The sequence below is a fragment of the Ranitomeya imitator genome, chromosome 6 (assembly GCF_032444005.1).
Source record: "Ranitomeya imitator isolate aRanImi1 chromosome 6, aRanImi1.pri, whole genome shotgun sequence".
Taxonomy (NCBI): Eukaryota; Metazoa; Chordata; class Amphibia; order Anura; family Dendrobatidae; genus Ranitomeya; species Ranitomeya imitator.
The window spans coordinates 356,016,580-356,039,724 of NC_091287.1; positions in this window are offsets into that span (position 1 = coordinate 356,016,580).

The following is a 23,145-nucleotide window of genomic DNA, read 5'->3' on the forward strand; positions in this document are numbered from 1 at the left end:
TGACCCCATGCAGGCAACACAACAGACATTAAACTGCCTCCCGTGCAGGCCTCGGCCTACACTCTGCTCCTCCTGGATTCCCTTGGCTCCAATACCGCCAGTTGGTGCCCGGAAGTGCTGGCTGCAAAGAAAAAAACACTCGCTCCTGTGTTAGTGGGGTTCAGTAACGCCAGCTGCTCCCCTGCTGTGTATACGGCAATGTATCTTGCAACCGCCATGCTGACACTGCAACAGATTATAAACTGGCTCCAATTTGGCCTCGGCTTACACCCTGATTGACCCAGGGCTCCAACACCGCTAGATGGTGCCGGGAAGTGCTGGCTGCACAGAGAAAAACACTCGCTCATGTGTCAGTGGGGTTCAGTAACGCCAGCTGCTCCACTGCTGTGTATCCGGCAACGTGTCCTGTGACCCCATGCAGGCAACACAACAGACATTAAACTGCCTCCCGTGCAGGCCTCGGCCTACACTCTGCTCCTCCTGGATTCCCTGGGCTCCAATACCGCCATTTGGTGCCCGGAAGTGCTGGCTGCAAAGAGAAAAACACTCGCTCCTGTGTTAGTGGGGTTCAGTAACGCCAGCTGCTCCCCTGCTGTGTATACGGCAATGTGTCTTGCAACCGCCACGCTGACGCTACAACAGATCATAAACTGGCTCCAATTTGGCCTCGGCTTACACCCTGCTGACGCAGGGCTCCAACACCGCTAGATGGCGCCAGGAAGTGCTGGCTGCACAGAGAAATACACTCGTTCATGTGTCAGTGGGGTTCAGTAAAGCCAGCTGCTACACTGCTGTGTATCCGGCAACGTGTCCTGTGACCCCATGCAGGCACCACAACAGACATTAAACTGCCTCCCGTGCAGGCCTCGGCCTACACTCTGCTCCTCCTGGATTCCCTGGGCTCCAATACCGCCGGTTGGTGCCCGGAAGTGCTGGCTGCAAAGAGAAAAACACTCGCTCCTATGTTACTGGGGTTCAGTAATGTCAGCTGCTCTCCTGCTGTACGTGCGGCAAAGTTTCCTGCAACCGCCACGCTGGCACAACAACAGACATTAAACTGCCTCCCATTCAGGCCTCGGCCTACAATCTGCTCCTCCTGGATTCGCTGGGCACAAACACCGCCAGTTGGTGCCCGGAAGTGCTGGCTGCACAGAGAAAAACACTCGCTCCTGTGTCAGTGGGGTTCAGTAACGCCAGCTGCTCCCCTGCTGTGTATCCGGCGACGTGTCTTGCGACCGCCACGCTGGCACAACAACAGACATTAAACTGCCTCCCGTGCAGGCCTAGGCCTACACTCTGCTCCTCCTGGATTCCCTGGGCTCCAATACCGCCAGTTGGTGCCCGGAAGTGCTGGCTGCACAGAGAAATACACTCGCTCCTGTGTTAGTGGGGTTCATCAACGCCAGCTGCTCCCCTGCTGTGTATCAGGCAATGTGTCCTGCGACCGCCACGCCGACAATACAACAGATAATAAACTGGCTCCAATTTGGCCTTGGCCTACACCCTGATTGACCCTGGGCTCCAACACTGCCAGTTGGTGCCCGGAAGTGCTGGCTGCACAGAGAAAAACACTAGCTCCTGTTTTAGTGGGGTTCAGTAACGCCAGCTGCTCCCCTGCTGTGTATCCGGCAATATGTCATGCGACCACCACGCTGACACTACAACAGAAAATAAACTGGCTCCAATTTGGCCTTGGCCAACACCCTGATTGACCCTGGGCTCCAACACCACTAGTTGGTGCTCGGAAGTGCTGTCTGCCCAGAGAAAAACACTCGCTCCTGTGTTAATGGGGTTCAGTAACGCCAGCTGCTCCCCTGCTGTGTATCCGGCAACGTGTCCTGCGACTGCCACACTGGCACAACAACAGACATTAAACTGCCTCCCGTGCAGGCCTCGGCCTACACTCTGCTCCTCCTGGATTCCCTGGGCTCCAATACCGCCAGTTGGTGCCCGGAAGTGCTGGCTGCACAGAGAAAAACACTCGCTCCTGTGTTAGTGGGGTTCACTAACGCCAGCTGCTGCCCTGCTGTGTATCCGGCAAAGTGTCCTGCGACCGCCACGCTGACAATACAACAGATAATAAACTGGCTCCAATTTGGCCTTGGCCTACACCCTGATTGACGTTGTGTATCCGGCAACGTGTCCTGTGACCCCATGCAGGCACCACAACAGACATTAAACTGCCTCCCGTGCAGGCCTCGGCCTACACTCTGCTCCTCCTGGATTCCCTGGGCACAAACACCGCCAGTTGGTGCTCGGAAGTGCTGTCTGCCCAGAGAAAAACACTCGCTCCTGTGTTAATGGGGTTCAGTAACGCCAGCTGCTCCCCTGCTGTGTATCCGGCAATGTGTCCTGCGACCGCCACGCTGGCACAACAACAGACATTAAACTGCCTCCCGTGCAGGCCTCGGCCTACACTCTGCTCCTCCTGGATTCCCTGAGCTCCAATACCGCCAGTTGGTGCCCGGAAGTGCTGGCTACACAGAGAAAAACACTCGCTCATTTGTCAGTGGGGTTCAGTAACGCCAGCTGCTCCCCTACTGTGTATCCGGCAACGTGTCCTGTGACCGCCACGCAGGCACAACAACAGACATTAAACTGCCTCCAGTGCAGGCCTCGGCCTACACTCTGCTCCTCCTGGATTCCCTGGGCACAAACACCGCCAGTTGGGGCCCGGAAGTGCTGGCTGCACAGAGAAAAACACTCGCTCATGTGTCAGTGGGGTTCAGTAATGCCAGCTGCTCCCCTGCTGTGTATCCGGCAATGTGTCCTGCGACCGCCACGCTGGCACAACAACAGACATTAAACTGCCTCGAGTACAGGCTTCAGCCTACACTTTGCTCCTCCTGCTGTCCATGGGCTCCAGCACTGCCCGTTGCTGCCTGGAAGTGCCATCTGCACAGTCAACACTAGCTGCCGTGTTATTGGGTTTCAGTAACATCAGCTGATCCCCAGCTGTGTATCCGGCAATGTGTCCTGCACCTGCCACGCTGACACAACAGCAGATATTAAACTGCCTTGAGTGCAGGCTTCGGTCTACACTCTGCTCCTTCTGCTGTCCCTGGGCTCCAACACCACCAGCTGCTGCTCAGAAGTGCTGTCTGCACAGTCAACACTAGCTGCCGTGTTATTGGGTTTCAGTAACGTCAGCTGATCCCCAGCTGTGTATCCGGCAATTTGTCCTGCGACCACCATGCTGACACAACAACAGATATTAAACTGCCTCGAGTGCAGGCTTTGGCCTACACTCTGCTCCTCCTGCTGTCCATGGGCTCCAACACCACCAGTTACTGCCTGGAAGTGCTGTCTGCACAGTCAACACTAGCTGCCGTGTTATTGGGTTTCAGCAACGTCAGCTGATCCCCAGCTGTGTATCCGGCAATGTTTCCTGTGACCACAACGCTGACACAACAACAGATATTAAACTGCCTCAAGTGCAGGCTTCGGCCTACACTCTGCTCCTCCTGCTGTCCCTGGTCTCCAACACCACCAGTTGCTGCCTGGAAGTGCCGTCTGCACAGTCAACACTAGCTGCCGTGTTATTGGGTTTCAGTAACGTCGGCTGATCCCCAGCTGTGTATCCGGCAATGTGCCTGCGACCGCCACGCTGACACAACAAAAGATATTAAACTGCCTCGAGTGCACGCTTCAGCCTACACCCTGCTCCTTCTGCTGTCCCTGGGCTCCAACACCACTAGTTGCTGCTCAGAAGTGCTGTCTGCACAGTCAACACTAGCTGCCGTGTTATTGGGTTACAATAACGTCAGCTGATCCCCAGCTGTGTATCCAGCAATGTGTCCTGTGACCACCACGCTGACACAACAACAGATATTAAACTGCCTCGAGTGCAGGCTTCGGCCTACACTCTGCTCCTCCTGCTGTCCCTGGGCTCCAACACCACCAACTGCTGCCTGGAAGAGCCGTCTGCACAGTCAACACTAGCTGCCGTGTTATTGGGTTTCAGTAACGTCAGCTGATCCCCAGCTGTGTATCCGGCAATGTGTCCTGTGACCGCCATGCTGACACAACAGATATTAAACTGCCTTGAGTGCAGGCATCGGCCTACAGTCTGCTCCTCCTGCTGTCCCTGGGCTCCAACACTGCCCGTTGCTGCCTGGAAGTGCCGTCTGCACAGTCAACACTTGCTGCTGTGTTACTGGGTTTCAGTAATGTCAGCTGATCCCCAGCTGTGTATCCGGCAATGTGTCCTGCGACTGCCACGCTGACACAACAACAGATATTAAACTGCCTCGAGTGCAGGCTTCGGTCTACACTCTGCTCCTCCTGCTGTCCCTTGGCTCCAACACCTCCGGTTGCTGCTCAGAAGTGCTGTCTGCACAGTCAACACTAGCTGCTGTGTTATTGGGTTTCAGTAACGTCAGCTGATCCTCAGCTGTGTATCCGGCAATGTGTCCTGTGACCACCACGCTGACACAACAGATATTAAATTGCCTCGAGTGCAGGCTTCGGCCTACACTCTGCTCCTCCTGCTGTCCCTGGGCTCCAACACCGCCAGTTGCTGCCTGGAAGTGCCTTCTGCACAGTCAACACTAGCTGCTGTGTTATTGGGTTTCAGTAACGTCAGCTGATCCCCAGCTGTGTATCCGGCAATGTGTCCTGCGACCGCCACGCTGACACAACAAAAGATATTAAACTGCCCCGAGTGCAGGCTTCGGCCTACACTCTGCTCTTCCTGCTGTCCCTTGGCTCCAACACCGCCAGTTGCTGCTCAGAAGTGCTGTCTGCACAGTCAAAATTAGCTGCCGTTGTATTGGGTTTCAGTAACGTCAGCTGATCCCCAGCTGTGTATCCGACAATGTGTCCTGCGACCGCTACGCTGACACAACAACAGATTTTAAACTGCCTCGAGTGCAGGCTTCGGTCTACACTCTGCTCCTCCTGCTGTCCCTTGGCTCCAACACCACCGGTTGCTGCTCAGAAGTGCTGTCTGCACAGTCAACACTAGCTGCTGTGTTATTGGGTTTCAGTAACGTCAGCTGATCCTCAGCTGTGTATCCGGCAATGTGTCCTGTGACCACCACGCTGACACAACAGATATTAAATTGCCTCGAGTGCAGGCTTCGGCCTACACTCTGCTCCTCCTGCTGTCCCTGGGCTCCAACACCGCCAGTTGCTGCCTGGAAGTGCCTTCTGCACAGTCAACACTAGCTGCTGTGTTATTGGGTTTCAGTAACGTCAGCTGATCCCCAGCTGTGTATCCGGCAATGTGTCCTGCGACCGCCACGCTGACACAACAAAAGATATTAAACTGCCCCGAGTGCAGGCTTCGGCCTACACTCTGCTCTTCCTGCTGTCCCTTGGCTCCAACACCGCCAGTTGCTGCTCAGAAGTGCTGTCTGCACAGTCAAAATTAGCTGCCGTTGTATTGGGTTTCAGTAACGTCAGCTGATCCCCAGCTGTGTATCCGACAATGTGTCCTGCGACCGCTACGCTGACACAACAACAGATTTTAAACTGCCTCGAGTGCAGGCTTCGGTCTACACTCTGCTCCTCCTGCTGTCCCTTGGCTCCAACACCACCGGTTGCTGCTCAGAAGTGCTGTCTGCACAGTCAACACTAGCTGCTGTGTTATTGGGTTTCAGTAATGTCAGCTGATCCTCAGCTGTGTATCCGGCAATGTGTCCTGTGACCACCACGCTGACACAACAGATATTAAACTGCCTCGAGTGCAGGCTTCGGCCTACACTCTGCTACTCCTGCTGTCCCTGGGCTCAAACACCGCCAGTTGCTGCCTGGAAGTGCCGTCTGCACAGTCAACAGTAGCTGCCATGTTATTGGGTTACAGTAACGTCACCTGATCCCCAGCTGTGTATCTGGCAATGTGTCCTGCGACCGCCACGCTGGCACAACAATAGATATTAAACTGCCTCAAGTGCAGGCTTCAGCCTACACTCTGCTCCTCCTCCTGTCCCTGGGCTCCAACACCGCCAGTTGCTGCTCAGAAGTGTCTTTGGCACGGGAACTCCCTCCTGCCCAGCCTGGTTCCAGCACGCCAGCTGTTTCCGGGTAGTGCCAAGGTCACTTTGCCTCCAATACGTTGTCCTGTCGTGTTGCGGTCTGGTTAGCCGACTCTATGGTGCCTGCAGTTTAGGTGCTTTCTATGTGGGCTGCGGGAACTGGCAATGAAGGCTGGTTACGCTGTGCCAATAGGACAAGCTCCCCCTTTAGGACTGTGGGTTTTCGGTAACTACGACGGCTCGCGGCCTAGCAATTTTTTTTCCTGTGGACCTTCTGCTGCCTATCTGAGTTCCAGCACCATTATCTGGTTCTTAGGAACACAAGCTTGAATAGGTCCCCCTGGTTCCAGTACCGTCAGCTGGTTCCTGCAGAGCCTTTGGCTTAGCTGCCTCCTTCTGGGTATCCGAGTTCCACCAATGTCAGGTGGTCCTTGGTAGTGCTTTCTGGCACGGTAACCTCCTGCTTAGTAACCGGGTTCCAGTAACGTCAGCTGGTCCTAGGTAGTTCCATTGGCTCTTGTACATTCGGCTAGCCATCCGGGTTCCAGTACCGTCAGCTGGTTCTCGGCAGGGTCTTTTGATCTTGTACCTTCTGCTCCCCATCCTAATTCCAGTACTGTCAGCTGGTTCCGGGCAGAGCCTTTGGCTTAGGTGCCTCCTTCTGGGTATCCGAGCTCCACCAACGTCAGGTGGTCCTTGGTAGTGATTTCTGGCACGGGTACCTCCTGCTTAGTAACCGGGTTCCAGTAACGTCAGCTGGTCCTAGGTAGTTCCATTGGCTCTTGTACCTTCGGCTAGCCATCCGGGTTCCAGTACCATCAGCTGGTTCTCGGCAGAGTCTTTTGCTCTTGTACATTCTGCTCCCCATCCTAGTTCCAGTACTGTCAGCTGGTTCCGGGCAGAGCCTTTGGCTTAGGTGCCTCCTTCTGGGTATCCGAGCTCCACCAACGTCAGGTGGTCCTTGGTAGTGATTTCTGGCACGGGTACCTCCTGCTTAGTAACCGGGTTCCAGTAACGTCAGCTGGTCCTTGGTTGTTCCATTGGCTCTTGTACTTTCGGCTAGCCATCCAGGTTCCAGTACCGTCAGCTGGTTCTCGGCAGGGTCTTTTGCTCTTGTACCTTCTGCTACATTTCCAAGTTCAAGACCCTAAAGATGACGACGACCCTGAAGACCGAGAAGCAGAAAAACCAGAAGCTGCAGAACAAAAAGCAGAAGAACATTAAGCATAAGACTAAAAATCAGAGCAAAAGGTATTATCTAAATTATAAGTAGAAGAAGACTAAGCAGTGTATGGGGGTGAGTCCGTTCCTCCTCGTGGTGCCCCTGGAAAAAACCTGCTGCTGCAGGCCAAACAGAACGCGGACAAATCCTGTTGTAAATCTTTTGTGAGAGGCAGAACAGAAGGTGTAATCTTCAAAATTTTATAGATAACAACTACAGGAAGGCCTGGCTGTCACAAATAATAATATGATGAAGAAGATGATGAAGATGAAGAAGTTGATTATGAAGAAGAATAATAGTTGAATAAAAAGAATATGAAGAATGTAAAAAAAAATAATAATACGAAGAAGGTGAAGAAGAAGAAGAAGATGAATAAGGTGAAGGAGAAGTTGATGGAAAAGATGATGCTGCTGAGGATGATGAAGAAGAAAGTGTGGGAGAAGTTAAAAAGAAGGTGAACAGCATGGAAGTAGTGAAACATATATAACATATATAAAAAATCTTAACATAGTCAATATCTTTGTAACTCCGAACGTCTTAAAAAAAATTAATTCCTGCTATTCCATTTGATTGGGCTAAACCTCTATGCCTTTAATGTCTCCTCCACCTCCCCCAATACATCCTACATTATTCTTAGTTGTTTTCATTCATGTAGAATCAACCTACAAGGAAAGAAAGGGTTTATTTTAATTCCGATATTTTTGTCCCATTGACTTGCATTGGTATCGGGTATCGGTATCGGCGATATCCGATATTTTTTGAATATCGGCCGATACAATTCAATACTGATACTTATGGATATCGGAAGGTATCGCTTAACACTAAACGTAAGTATTTTTTTGGTGTATTAGGTTGTGTTGTATTGCCATAATCTGTATGTTTCTAAATAGGCACTGTAAGCGGTTTATACCTTGTGGGAATAAAAGGACTAGAAATAGGAAAAACCCAATGTGGCTAAACAAAGAAGTAAGACAGGCAATTAATAGTAAAAAGAAAGCATTTGCACTACTAAAGCAGGATGGCACCATTGAAGCTCTAAAAAACTATAGGGAGATAAATACTTTATCTAAAAAACTAATTAAAGATGCCAAAAAGGAAACAGAGAAGCACATTGCTAAGGAGAGTAAAACTAATCCCAAACTGTTCTTCAACTATATCAATAGTAAAAGAATAAAAACTGAAAATGTAGGCCCCTTAAAAAATAGTGAGGAAAGAATGGTTGTAGATGACGAGGAAAAAGCTAACATATTAAACACCTTCTTCTCCACGGTATTCACGGTGGAAAATGAAATGCTAGGTGAAATCCCAAGAAACAATGAAAACCCTATATTAGGGGTCACCAATCTAACCCAAGAAGAGGTGCGAAACCGGCTAAATAAGATTAAAATAGATAAATCTCCGGGTCCGGATGGCATACACCCACGAGTTCTAAGAGAACTAAGTAATGTAATAGATAAACCATTATTTCTTATTTTTAGGGACTCTATAGCGACGGGGTCTGTTCCGCAGGACTGGCGCATAGCAAATGTGGTGCCAATATTCAGAAAGGGCTCTAAAAGTGAACCTGGAAATTATAGGCCAGTAAGTCTAACCTCTATTGTTGGTAAAATATTTGAAGGGTTTCTGAGGGATGTTATTCTGGATTATCTCAATGAGAATAACTGTTTAACTCCATATCAGCATGGGTTTATGAGAAATCGCTCCTGTCAAACCAATCTAATCGGTTTTTATGAAGAGGTAAGCTATAGGCTGGACCACGGTGAGTCATTGGACGTGGTATATCTCGATTTTTCCAAAGCGTTTGATACCGTGCCGCACAAGAGGTTGGTACACAAAATGAGAATGCTTGGTCTGGGGGAAAATGTGTGTAAATGGGTTAGTAACTGGCTTAGTGATAGAAAGCAGAGGGTGGTTATAAATGGTATAGTCTCTAACTGGGTCGCTGTTACCAGTGGGGTACCGCAGGGGTCAGTATTGGGACCTGTTCTCTTCAACATATTCATTAATGATCTGGTAGAAGGTTTAATATCGATATTTGCAGATGATACAAAACTATGTCAAGCAGTTAATACAAGAGAAGATAGTATTCTGCTACAGATGGATCTGGATAAGTTGGAAACTTGGGCTGAAAGGTGGCAGATGAGATTTAACAATGATAAATGTAAGGTTATAAACATGGGAAGAAGGAATCAATATCACCATTACACACTGAACGGGAAACCACTGGGTAAATCTGACAGGGAGAAAGACTTGGGGATCCTAGTTAATGATAAACTTACCTGGAGCAGCCAGTGCCAGGCAGCAGCTGCCAAGGCAAACAGGATCATGGGGTGCATTAAAAGAGGTCTGGATACACATGATGAGAGCATTATACTGCCTCTGTACAAATCCCTAGTTAGACCGCACATGGAGTACTGTGTCCAGTTTTGGGCACCGGTGCTCAGGAAGGATATAACGGAACTAGAGAGAGTACAAAGGAGGGCAACAAAATTAATAAAGGGGATGGGAGAACTACAATACCCAGATAGATTAGCGAAATTAGGATTATTTAGTCTAGAAAAAAGACGACTGAGGGGCGATCTAATAACCATGTATAAGTATATAAGGGGACAATACAAATATCTCGCTGAGGATCTGTTTATGCCAAGGAAGGTGATGGGCACAAGGGGGCATTCTTTGCGTCTGGAGGAGAGAAGGTTTTTCCACCAACATAGAAGAGGATTCTTTACTGTTAGAGCAGTGAGAATCTGGAATTGCTTGCCTGAGGAGGTGGTGATGGCGAACTCAGTCGAGGGGTTCAAGAGAGGCCTGGATGTTTTCCTGGAGCAGAGCAATATTGTATCATACAATTATTAGGTTCTGTAGAAGGACGTAGATCTGGGGATTTTTTATGATGGAATATAGGCTGAACTGGATGGACAAATGTCTTTTTTCGGCCTTACTAACTATGTTACTATGTTACTATGTATTCAACAGGAGTTGGCGTTTTGTAAATTTTTGGTATTTTTTTTTTCTTTTTTCACAGCACATGGAGCAGCACTGTTGACCCAGGTTCTGGATCAGTCCTTCATCAGACAGCCACGGACCCATCCCAGCCATCCAGCAGCGCTGCAGCAAGTGGGCCTGCCACACTAACAGGAGACCAGGAAGCTCGTCCATCGGGTGTTCCCCTTTCCCAGTCCTCTGCCTCTGCCCCTTTTTTGGGGGGCTCCTCCCAGCAGTGGCAGAGGGCATCAGACAGGTCACTCATGCCCGAGTTTTTGCACTTGAGCTCGGTTTTTCACGATGGACTCAAGGCTGTGGGTGACCGACTGGATACTGCCATTAGCCATATGAATACACATATACAGGAGGTCACCAAAAGCCTTGACCAAGTAATAGCTGACCTCCAGAAGCCAGCACATCCTTTTTTTAATCAAATTGAACAGGGCATGTCAGAACACCTTACTCCTGATCTCCAGCTTAGTGTCATGCAGGCCTGCAATGCTGCTTACGTGCAGGCTATGCAGCAGAGTCGGTATTTTCAGCAGACAGTGGCGTCATATCCACCTGTGCCTACACTGTCATGCTTGACCTCAATGCTGACCTCTGCAGCATACCACTGCATGGCCACCTCCATTTCAAGCACTATCGGACACCACTACAGCACCACCACCATGCCGAGTGCTGTTAGACAGCCCACCGCCACCACCATGACAACTTCTGCTCCTGCTTGGACTTCCTCCACTGCCACCACCATGCAGCAGCAGGACCCTGGCATGGCCTTCCGCTCCACCACCCCCACAATGCAGCAGGACCCTGGAATGGCCTTCCGCTCTATGAGCACTATTGATTCTGGTATGGCTGCCCGCTCTACGAGCACAATGGACCCTAGCATGGCCTTCCGCTCTACGAGCACTATGGACTCTGGTATGGCTGCCGGCTCTAGGAGCACTATGGACTCTGGCATGGCTTCACGCTCTACGAGCACAGTGCAGCCGGACCCTGACAGGTCACCCACCACGACCAGGCCACAACAAATGTGTCCACCGAGGCTTCCCAGACGTAGATCCCAGAAAGGGAAAAAAATAAAAAACTGCATACTATCAGTATTCCTCCCCCCTCACCTCCCAGTGTGTCTGTAATGTCAGGTTTGTCTCACCCTTCCAGTGCATCTCAGGCCTCTCATGTGTCAAGCCCCATCCCCAAACTACCAGACCCCACTAGTTTAATTGCCCCTTCTCCTGCCACCCCTGCATCGTCCACACTTAGCCAGGCCTCACAGCTACAAACCTCCCATTTCCGTCACTCTACCCCAAGCAGGCGCAGTTAAATAAATATTTTGGTTGTTCTAAAATAAATACTACTGTTTTTTGCCTCCAATTATGTTTGGTTTATTGTGTATTTCGCCGCCAGCAACACACACCATGGGCCAAATAAAACACTGCACCGCACACTTTATTTTTTGGCCACATCATAGCTCCAGTAGTTAGCAAGTACAACACTACAGCTTTGTGTGTCTTTAGTATAGAGATGTGAGGTGGGCCAAAAAATGTATACTTGTATTTTCTCCATAATCTCTTCCGTCTGCTTAGTCTGTGACTAGTGTTGCAGACTGAAGAGAAAATGGTGGCAATACAATGCAGAACTATACTCAACAGGTCATGTGTCCAAAATCTAATTAGTTAGGACACATGACCTGGTGAGTAGAGAACTGCATGTATAACCTTCATTTTCTCTTCTGTGTACGTAATCTATTTCACACAAAGTGAAGGGACAATGGCGGTCATACAAGGCATATCTATGCTCACCTGGACATATGTCAGAAATAGTGAATTCATGAGGCTGTTATATGTGCATCATGAATTCATTATTTCTGACACCTGACTTGATGAGTATAGATCTGTTTTGTATTAAACAGCCATCGTCTCTTCAGTCTGCATCCAAAAGATACTGCAGAACAGAATCAGGATGCAATGACGGCAACAACCTTACCACTAACAACCTAAGGCTGCCGTCACACTAGCAGTATTTGGTCAGTATTTTACATCAGTATTTGTAAGCCAAAACCAGGAGTGGAACAATTAGAGGAAAAGTATAATAAAAACATATGCACCACTTCTGCATTTATCACCCACTCCTGGTTTTAGCTTACAAATACTGATGTAAAATACTGACCAAATACTGCTAGTGTGACGGCAGCCTAAGTGGTTTGTAAAGGAAATACATAGGAGACACGGTCAAGATACTAAAAAATAAAGTTTATTAACAACAAATATTATTAACATTTAAAACATAACTGGTACAGACCAAATCCCAACAGGACATTTACACAATATTGTCCTGCCATGCCACACGTCCAATATCAGAATCAAAAGCAAATTGGTCCCACATGTGGCCAACTTCAGCAGTTGACCGCAGCGGGTGATGCTGGTAATCTGGCAATGGGTTTCCAACTGGTTCATCCAGTTCAATGTTGGGTTGCTCCTTAGCCATTATGTAATTGTGGAGAACCACACAGGCTTTGACCACCTCATCGACAGTCTCCATTTTTAGATTAATTGCTGTTGCAAGAATGCACCATTTTGAGACTAGAATCCCAAAGGTACACTCTACTGTTCTTCGGGCCCTGGTCAGTCTGTAGTTAAAGATCCTTTGAGTGTGGTTCAAGTCTCGACTGGAATATGGCTTCAGTAGGTTTTCACACATCTGAAAGGCCTCATCCCCAACCATAACAAATGGCATCGGTGGACCTTCAGTGTTGGGGAGAGATCGTGGATGTGGAAAATTAAAATTTTTGCCATACACACGGCTCCCCATATCCGAGTTTTTGAAAGTCTGGGACTCGTTGCCACGGCCAAAAGCTCCAATGTCCATGGTGATGAAGCGACAGTCCACATCTGCTATTGCCATGAGCACAACAGAAAAATATTTTTTATATTTGAAGTACTCCAATCCTGTTCTGGCTGGTTTGATAATGCGGATGTGCTTTCCATCCACCGCTCCCAAACAGTTGGGGAAATCACACACACTCCAGAATTTTTTCAGCAATTTCAATCCTCATGTCTGAGGTGGGTAAAGGTATAAACTCATCCCAGAAAACATTCCACAAAGCCCGGCAGGTGTCCGCAACTATTCCAGACAGGGTGGAAATTCCAAAATACATAAAAAAAAATTACAATCAATTATATTTATGGTGTTGTTCTGCTAAAGACATAAAGGAAAATACAAAGAATACATGTCAGAACAACCAAAATTGGGACTGGCATTTGTTTAGAATTGTTACGTACCTTAATGTAACCAGCAGACGTTCCTCTAGTGGAATCGCTCTACAGAGCTGGGTGTCCTGTCTCTGGATGACTCCTTGGACACGACCAAGCAAATCCCTTGCAACATCCTTGTAAACTCTGGGAATTTGTCTGGGTTGGCATTACACTCACCATATAGCGTGTGATAGGCTCCACAGGCTCTCACGTAGTTTGATAATGGGGTGTCACCAAAAACGCCTGCGCCATGTCCTTCTCCATCTTTCGCAATTTATGTGTTGCTCCCAAGCAAACGCACAGGCAAGACACAGCTTGATGCTTAAATCCAGGTTGAAATAAAAGCTCTCCATGCGAAGATCCATCATGACACAGGATACAGTAGCACACTGTTAAGTTTTCAGCAGTCCTAGGGTCTATATATAGATATCCCATAATACACGCCCTCTGTAGTCCCATTGGCGGTGTTTGGTTATCTAGATTTTTATCCTGTAAAATTTTCCACCATGCACACCAAAAACGCAAACGCATGACAAAACGCATGATGAAGTGTGAAAACGCAGCGTTTTATTAACCGCATTTGTTCCCGCATGCATCTAAAAAACGCTGTGTTTGAACGTGTTTCTATGCATTTTTTCCTTCGGATGTGGATGAAACGCTGCGGAAATGTGAAACTAGCCACACAACAACCCACACATGTTCTGTACATTTTGTCAAAGCTGGCTGAAGATAATAGTGAAACATCAAAAGTAGTTACATTTTTGCACATCTACTGAGTTGCACAAAAGTTTTAAGGCTTTTCAAGGAGTTGTACTCCAGAATTCTGGCAAAAAACACCTTAATGAATTGACCTCGATATTTTACCTCCAAAGATAACTGCAATTCAATGGGCAACTAATCATATACTTTTGCTAAATCAGTAAAAGAACATGGTCTACAGTGCACTGAGCTATAAGAAAACTCTATATAAAAAAATATAGAAAGTTTTACATTATCTTGTCTTTTATTGCTGGGACTAATAATGTTATTGTACAAAAAGTTTTAATATGTCATAGATATGTAAAAAGTTTTAAGCAGTCCAGGTGCTGAGCCTCCCACCATTCAATAAACTGATGGAACATTAGGGCTCACGTGAACATTGCTCTTATCCAAGTATGAATATAGGCTCAATAGAAATGTTACAGAGTCAGTCTTGACTCTTGAAGGAGTGGAGTGCTCAGCTAGCCCTTCTGCTCCTTTATTTTACTAATCAGTGTTGATCTCAGCATCCAGACAACGACCAAACAAATCTGTAATGTCAAATATTTTCTGAAACTGCAGTTACACCTTGAATTGCATTTTTTTCTTAATATGTTATATTGATTTATCGATATCAACCCTTTTACATCCTTGGACATATACTGTAGGTATGTTCCAGGTCGCCTCCCTCCCTTTGATGCGAGCTCCAGCGATGGGTCAGCAACTTTTCCGGCACATGTCAGCTGATTTCATCAGCTGACATGAGCACCTAACAGACATGGGTGGAATCGCGATCCATCCACGCATGTTAAATGCCTCTGTCAAGTTCTTACAGTGGCATTTAACAAGCACTTTCCGGAAGCACGTTGTAGACCCTGTCAATTGGTGCCTGTGCCACATGACCGCAGGTCGTCTATGGGTTGGCTCAAGCCCTGCTGTGTGTAGCATAAGCAATCAGATGATCGCAGCTTCTAGTCTCCCAAAGAGACTATTGAAGGCAGTGAAAAGCAAAAAAAATTTTTAAAAAATATTGAAAAAATAAAAACTATATAAAAGTTCAAATCACCCCCATTTTGCCACATTAAAAATAAAACATAAAAAAACTCATATTTGGTATTGCCGCCTTGAGAATCGCCTGATCTATTAATATATAAAAGTAATTAATCCAATCAGTAAAGGGTGAAACCAGACAAATATCAAAACGCCAGAATTAGAAATTGTTTGGTAAGGTGCAACATTGCATAAAAATAGAATAATGGGTGATTAAAATATTGCATCTACACCACCATAGTATCAATAAAAATGTGAGCTTGCTGCACAAACAAATAAGCCCTCACCCAGCCCCAGATCACGAAAAATGGAGAGTTCTCAGAAAATGGTGAATTTTTTTTCACAAACTTTGGAATTTTTTTCCCCACTTAAAAAAAAAGATGCGATACATGTTTGGTATCTATGAAGTCGTAGTGACCTGGAAAATCACAAAGGCAGATCAGTTTTAGCATTTAGTGAACATGGTACAAAAAAAATTATGGAATTGCGCTTTTTTTGCAATGTCACAGCACTTTGAATTTTTTCCCTTTTTCCAACACACTATATGGTAAAACCGATGGTGTCATTCAGAAGAACCATCCCGCAAAAAGTAAGGCTTCACATGGCCATATTGACCAAAAAATAAAAAAGTTATGGCTCTGGAACGAAGGGGACAAAAAACAAAAATGGAAAAACCCCAGCAGATAAAAGTATTAAAATCCCTATGTTGTATGTATGTATGCATTTTCTGGAATTTGGATAAAATGTTTGCTTTTGTACTTTTTTGTTAGTCTATGGAACATTTTAATGTATTAATAAATTAGCCGTAAAATATTGAATGACTGAGGCAAAAAGCACATCAAACTTGTGTTCCCTTGCAATTGTCAATGCTGATTGTACCTGGACTGCACATGCTTCAGTTAACTATGCACACACATTGCATATTTTTGTGGGAAATGTTTGTGATTGCTCTGTGAATCAGAACAAGGTTTTCATAACAAAAAAGAAACAACATTAGCCAAATATATGGAGCGCATTTTAGTTTGAGAAATGTAAGCAGTCTTTTCTGAACATACTCTAAGGGCTCTTTTCCACTTGAGAGAAAAAAAACGGTCCGATAAACTGGAGGTAAATCATGCGATTGTCATGCGAGTGTCATGCGAGTGTCATGCGATTTGTTATCGCAACATCCGTATGACATCCGTATTGCTGTCCGATTTTTACGCACGGTTGTCCTTTGAAAAGCCGACAAATCAGTGCTCTGTACAGTAAAATCACACTGACAGATTAGAATAGAAAAGATAGAATAGATATATACACATAGAATAGGTAAATATACATATATATATATGTCAATGAGACACCTGTATATATATATTTATATTTAATGCAGCGATAGATAGCTGAAAAGCCGGTAATTCAATTGCCGGCTTTTGCTATCTCCTTCCCAATCCCGACAGGATATGAGACATGATTTACATACAGTAGACCATCTTATATCCCTTCTTTTATTACATATTCCTCTTTAGTAATGTAAGTGTCTTTGTGTCAAATTTGGGGGATCTAGCTGTTAAAATAAAGGGTTAAATCACGGAAAAAATTGGCGTGGGCTCCCATGCAATTTTCTCCACCAGAGTGGTAAAGCCAGTTACTGAGGGCAGATATTAATAGCCTAGAGAGGGACCACGGTTATTGCCCCCCCCCCCCCCCCCGGCTAAAAACATCTGCCCCCAGCCACCCCAGAAAAGGCACATCTGTAAGATGCGCCTATTCTTGCACTTGGCCACTCTCTTCCCACTCCCGAGTAGCGGTGGGATATGGGGTAATAAAGGGTTAATGTCCACTTGCTATTGTAAGAGGATATTAACCCCTTCATGACCCAGCCTATTTTGACCTTAAAGACCTTGCCGTTTTTTGCAATTCAGACCAGTGTCCCTTTATGAGGTAATAACTCAGGAACGCTTCAACGGATCCTAGCGGTTCTGAGATTGTTTTTTCGTGACATATTGGGCTTCATGTTAGTGGTAAATTTAGGTCAATAAATTCTGCGTTTATTTGTGATAAAAACGGAAATTTGGCGAAAATTTTGAAAATTTTGCAATTTTCACATTTTGAATATTTATTCTGTTAAACCAGAGAGTTATGTGTCACAAAGTAGTTAATAAATAACATTTCCCACATGTATACTTTACATCAGCACAATTTTGGAAACAAAATTTTTTTTTGCTAGGAAGTTATAAGGGTTAAAATTTGACCAGCGATTTCTCATTTTTACAACGAAATTTACAAAACCATTTTTTTTAGGGACCACCTCACATTTGAAGTCAGTTTGAGGGGTCTATATGGCTGAAAATACCCAAAAGTGACACCATTCTAAAAAATGCACCCCTCAAGGTACTCAAAACCACATTCAAGAAGTTTATTAACCCTTCAGGTACTTCACAGCAGCAGAAGCAACATGGAAGGAAAAAATGAACATTTAACTTTTTAGTCACAAAAATTATCTTTTAGCAACAATTTTTTTATTTTCCCAATGGTAAAAGGAGAAACTGAACCACGAAAGTTGTTGACCAATTTGTCCTGAGGTCACTGATACCTTATATGTTGGGGTAAACCACTGTTTGGGCGCACGGCAGGGCTTGGAAGGGAAGGAGCGCCATTTGACTTTTTGAATGAAAAATTGGCTCCATTCTTTAGCGGACACCATGTCAAGTTTGGAGAGCCCCCGTGTGCCTAAAAATTGGAGCTCCCCCACAAGTGACCCCATTTTGGAAACTAGACGCCCCAAGGAACTTATCTAGATGCATAGTGAGCACTTTGAACCCCCAGGTGCTTCACAAATTGATCCGTAAAAATGAAAAAGTACTTTTTTTTCACAAAAAAATTCTTTTAGCCTCAATTTTTTCATTTTCACATGGGCAACAGGATAAAATGGATCCTAAAATTTGTTGGGCAATTTCTCCTGAGTACACCAATACCTCACATGTGGGGGTAAACTACTGTTTGGGCACATGGTAAGGCTCGGAAGGGAAGGAGCGCCATTTGACTATTTGAATGAAAAATTATCTCCATCGTTAGCGGACACCATGTCGCGTTTGGAGAGCCCCTGTGTGCCTAAACATTCGAGCTCCCCCACAAGTGACCCCATTTTGGAAACTAGACCCCCCAAGGAACTTATCTAGATGCATATTGAGCACTTTAAACCCCCAGGTGCTTCACAGAAGTTTATAACGAAGAGCCATGAAAATAAAAAATATTTTTTCTTTCCTCAAAATGATTTTTTAGCCTGGAATTTCCTATTTTGCCAAGGGTAATAGGAGAAATTGGACCCCAAATGTTCTTGTCCAGTTTGTTCTGAGTATGCTGATACCCCATATGTGGGGGTAAACCACTGTTTGGGCGCACGGCAGGGCTCGGAAGGGAAGGCACGCCATTTGGCTTTTTAAATGGAAAATTAGCTCCAATCATTAGCGGACACCATGTCACGTTTGGAGAGCCCCTGTGTGCCTAAACATTGGAGATCCCCCACAAATGACCCCATTTTGGAAACTAGACCCCCAAAGGAACTAATCTAGATGTGTGGTGAGGACTTTGAACCCCCAAGTGCTTCACAGAAGTTTATAACGCAGAGCCATGAAAATAAAAAATAAAAATTATTTTCTCAAAAATGATCTTTTAGCCTGCAATTTTTTATTTTCCCAAGGGTAACAGGAGAAATTTCACACCAAAAGTTGTTGTCCAGTTTCTCCTGAGTACACTGGTACCCCATGTGTGGGGGTAAACCACTGTTTGGGCACACGTCGGGGCTCAGAAGGGAAGTAGTGACTTTTGAAATGCAGACTTTGATGGAATGGTCTGCGGGCGTCACGTTGCGTTTGCAGAGCCCCTGGTGTGCCTAAACAGTAGAAACCCCCCACAAGTGACCCCATTTTAGAAACTAGACCCCTCAAGGAACTTATCTAGATATGTGGTGAGCACTTTGAACCCCCAAGTGCTTCACAGACGTTTACAACGCAGAGCCGTGAAAATAAAAAATCATTTTTCTTTCCTCAAAAATGATGTTTTAGCAAGCATTTTTTTATTTTCACAAGGGTAACAGGAGAAATTGGACCCCAGTAATTGTTGCGCAGTTTGTCCTGAGTACACTGATACCCCATATGAGGGGGTAAACCACTGTTTGGGCACACATCGGGGCGACCTAATTGAGGGAGCACCATTTGACTTTTTGAATACAAGATTGGCTGGAATCAATGGTGGCGCGATGTTGCGTTTGGAGACCCCTGATGTGCCTAAACAGTGGAAACCCCTCAATTCTACCTCCAACACTAACCCCCCCACACCCCTAACCCTAATCCCAACTGTAGCCATAACCCTAATCACAACCCTAACCACAACCCTAATTCCAACCCTAACCCTAAGGCTATGTGCCCACGTTGCGGATTCGTGTGAGATTTTTCAGCATCATTTTTGAAAAATCCGCGGGTAAAAGGCACTGCGTTTTACCTGCAGATTTTCCGCGGATTTCCAGTGTTTTTTGTGCGGATTTCATCTGCGGATTCCGCACGGTATTTTCCGCACCATGGGCACAGCGGATTTGGTTTTCCATAGGTTTACTTGGTACTGTAAACCTGATGGAACACTGCTGCGGATCCGCAGCCAAATCCGCACCGTGTGCACATAGCCTAATTCTAAAGGTATGTGCACACGCTGCGGAAAACGCTGCGGATCCGCAGCAGTTTCCCATGAGTTTACAGTTCAATGTAAACCTATGGGAAACAAAAATCGCTGTACACATGCTGCAGAAAAACTGCACGGAAACGCAGCGGTTTACATTCCGCAGCATGTCTCTTCTTTCTGCGGATTCCGCAGCGGTTTTACAACTGCTCCAATAGAAAACCGCAGTTGTAAAACCGCAGTGAAATGCGCAGAAAAAACATGGTAAATCCGCCATAAATCCGCAGCGGTTTAGCACTGCGGATTTATCAAATCCGCAGCGGAAAAATCCGCAGAGGACCAGAATACGTGTGCACATACCAAAACCCTAACCCTAGCCCTAACCCTAACCCTAGCTCTAACCCTAACCCTAACCCTAGCCCTAACCCTAACCCTAACCCTACCCCTAACCCTAGCCCTAACCCTAACCCTAGCCCTAAACCTAGCCCTAACCCTACCCCTAACCCTAGCCCTAACCCTAACCCTAGCCCTAACCCTAACCCTACCCCTAACCCTAGCCCTAACCCTAACCCTACCCCTAACCCTAACCCTATTCTAACATTAGTGGAAAAAAAAAATTCTATATTTTTTTATTGTCCCTACCTATGGGGGTGACAAAGGGGGGGGGGTTCATTTATCATTTTTTTTATTTTGATCACTGGGATAGATTATATATCAGTGATCAAAATGCACTTTGAACGAATCTGCCGGCCGGCAGATTCAGCGGGCGCACTGCGCATGCGCCTGCCATTTTGGAAGATGGCGGCGCCCAGGGAGAAGACGGACGGACCCCGGCAGGATCGGTAAGTATGATGGGGTGGGGGAGCACGGGGGGGGATCGGAGCATGGGGGGGTGGATCGGAACGCGGGAGGGGTGGAACAGAGCACGGGGGGTGGAAGGGAGCACAGGGGGTGGAACGGAGCACGGGGGGTGGAACGGAGCACGGGGGGTGGATCGGAGTGCAGGGGGGGTGATTGGAGCACGGGGGGTGATTGGAGCACGGGGGTGAGCAGACAAGAGCACGGGGGGGAGCGGAGCACAGGACGGAGGGGAGCGGGGCAGTGTACCGGGCAGATCGGAGGGCTGGGGGGGCGATCGGTGAGGTGGGGTGGGGGCACATTAGTATTTCCAGCCATGGCCGATGATATTGCAGCATCGGCCATGGCTGGATTGTAATATTTCACCCGTTATAATAGGTGAAATATTACAAATCGCTCTGATTGGCAGTTTCACTTTCAACAGCCAATCAGAGCGATCGTAGCCACGGGGGGGTGAAGCCACCCCCCCTGGGCTAAACTACCACTCCCCCTGTCCCTGCAGATCGGGTGAAATGGGAGTTAACCCATGGGTCGGATTGGCACCGACTTTCATGACGCCTACGTGGCGTCATGGGTCGGGAAGGGGTTAAGCCTGGTTAATAATGGAGAGGCGTCAATAAGACACCTATCCATTATTAATCCAATAGTAGTAAATGGTTAATAAAACACACACATTAGGAAAAAAGTATTTTAATGAAATAAAAACACATGGTGTTGTAATAGTTTATTATACTCTCAATCCAAATGACAAACCTCGTTCTGTAAAAAAGTTAAAAAAAAATCAATATCCCATACCTTTCCGCCATTACAGTCATGTCCCATGCTCTAAATCCATCTGAAAGGGTTAAATAATTTTACAGCCAGGAGCCTGCTAATGCAGCTGTGCTCCTGCCTGTAAAAAGTGGGGAGTGAATAAAAAACAGGGGAACATAGCTACCTAGACTTGCAGTGCTGCGCCCCCTGTGTTAGGACTTGCAGAACGCACCAAATATAAGGTGAAATAATATTGGTGCATTTGCAGTCCGGGGTCCACCGTGCAGGTGAAAACCTGCTGCTAGTAAATGGCAGCGCTATATGGCGGTGGAAGCGAACCCTGTAAAGCCACAGGTCCGCAATACCGCACTAATGAGTGCAAGCAAGGAGTCAGCGAACTCAATCCCAAGACTCAGGGTTGAAGTCCGTACAGACTACTTGCGCACAACACCGCAACTGGGTGTGTTAGGTAACTGTTAGATATATTTAGAGCACCGGAGTGCGAACTGTGCCGTGCTGGCAGACACCACTAAGCACCTGGACGTGGGTTAGGAAGCGCACTACTGGCGCGTGGCGCCACACTGGCGGTCACAGCAATAGATGCTGATTCATGTGTAACACGTTGAGAGGTTAGTCGGGCGCTAGATAGCAGCCATACACCTTACGCGAACAGTCATACAATAGGGTAGGGGTATTTAATGAACGACTTGCACTCACAACAAACACACGTATACAATTGTACACTAGCGCATGGCCGTGCGGTCATGCGAAGCTTATATAGCTGCAGCAAGTTCAGGACCTTCCAACAAAGGACCAATGGGAAGCTGCCACAGAAGTTAACACCTTCAGGACCTTCCAGGAGGACCAATGGGAACCGCTGCAGCATATGAGTATGTGACCTTTGATCTCCAACGGGAGATCTCACCCTGGGCATGCTCAGAAGGAAAAAAGCAGGACTTAGTCCCAAAAGCGTCAACTCGCTGCTGCCCAGCACTGGCTTTAATGGCAAAAGCTGGAAAAGCAACAGCAAGCCTAAGCACAGAGTGAGACTGAGCCAGACACAAGGACCGACGTCTCTGCTTAGCAGGTTCCACTGCGGCAGGAGAAGAATGGGAGACCGCAGCAGAAACGGCCCGAGATTCCCCCTGTGCAGAAGCGGGAACTCGGCCCCTAACACCCTGCTGGCATAAACTCATATGAACTCTAGCGTGAGAAAATATTCATAAAAATTCCCATGCTCGAGTTCATATGAGTTTATGCCAGCAGGGGGCGCAGCACCGCAAGTCTAGGTAGCTACACTCCCCTGCTTCCATTAATTCCCCAGCTTTTACAGGCAGGAGCACAGCTGTATTAGCTTTTCACCCACAATTTTTTATTTTCACAAGGGTAACAGGAGAATTTGGACATCAAAAGTTGTTGTCCAATTTGTCCTTAGTATGCTGATTCCCTATATGAGGGGGTAAATCACTGTTTGTGGTGCACAGCAGAGCTCGGAAGGGAAGGAGCACCGTTTCACTTTTTCAATGTAGAATTGGCTGGAATTGAGATTGGACGCTATTTCGCGTTTAGAGAGCCCCTGATATGCCTAACCAGTGGAACCCTCCAATTCTAACTCCAACCCTAACCCCAACTCGCCCGTAACCCTAATTCC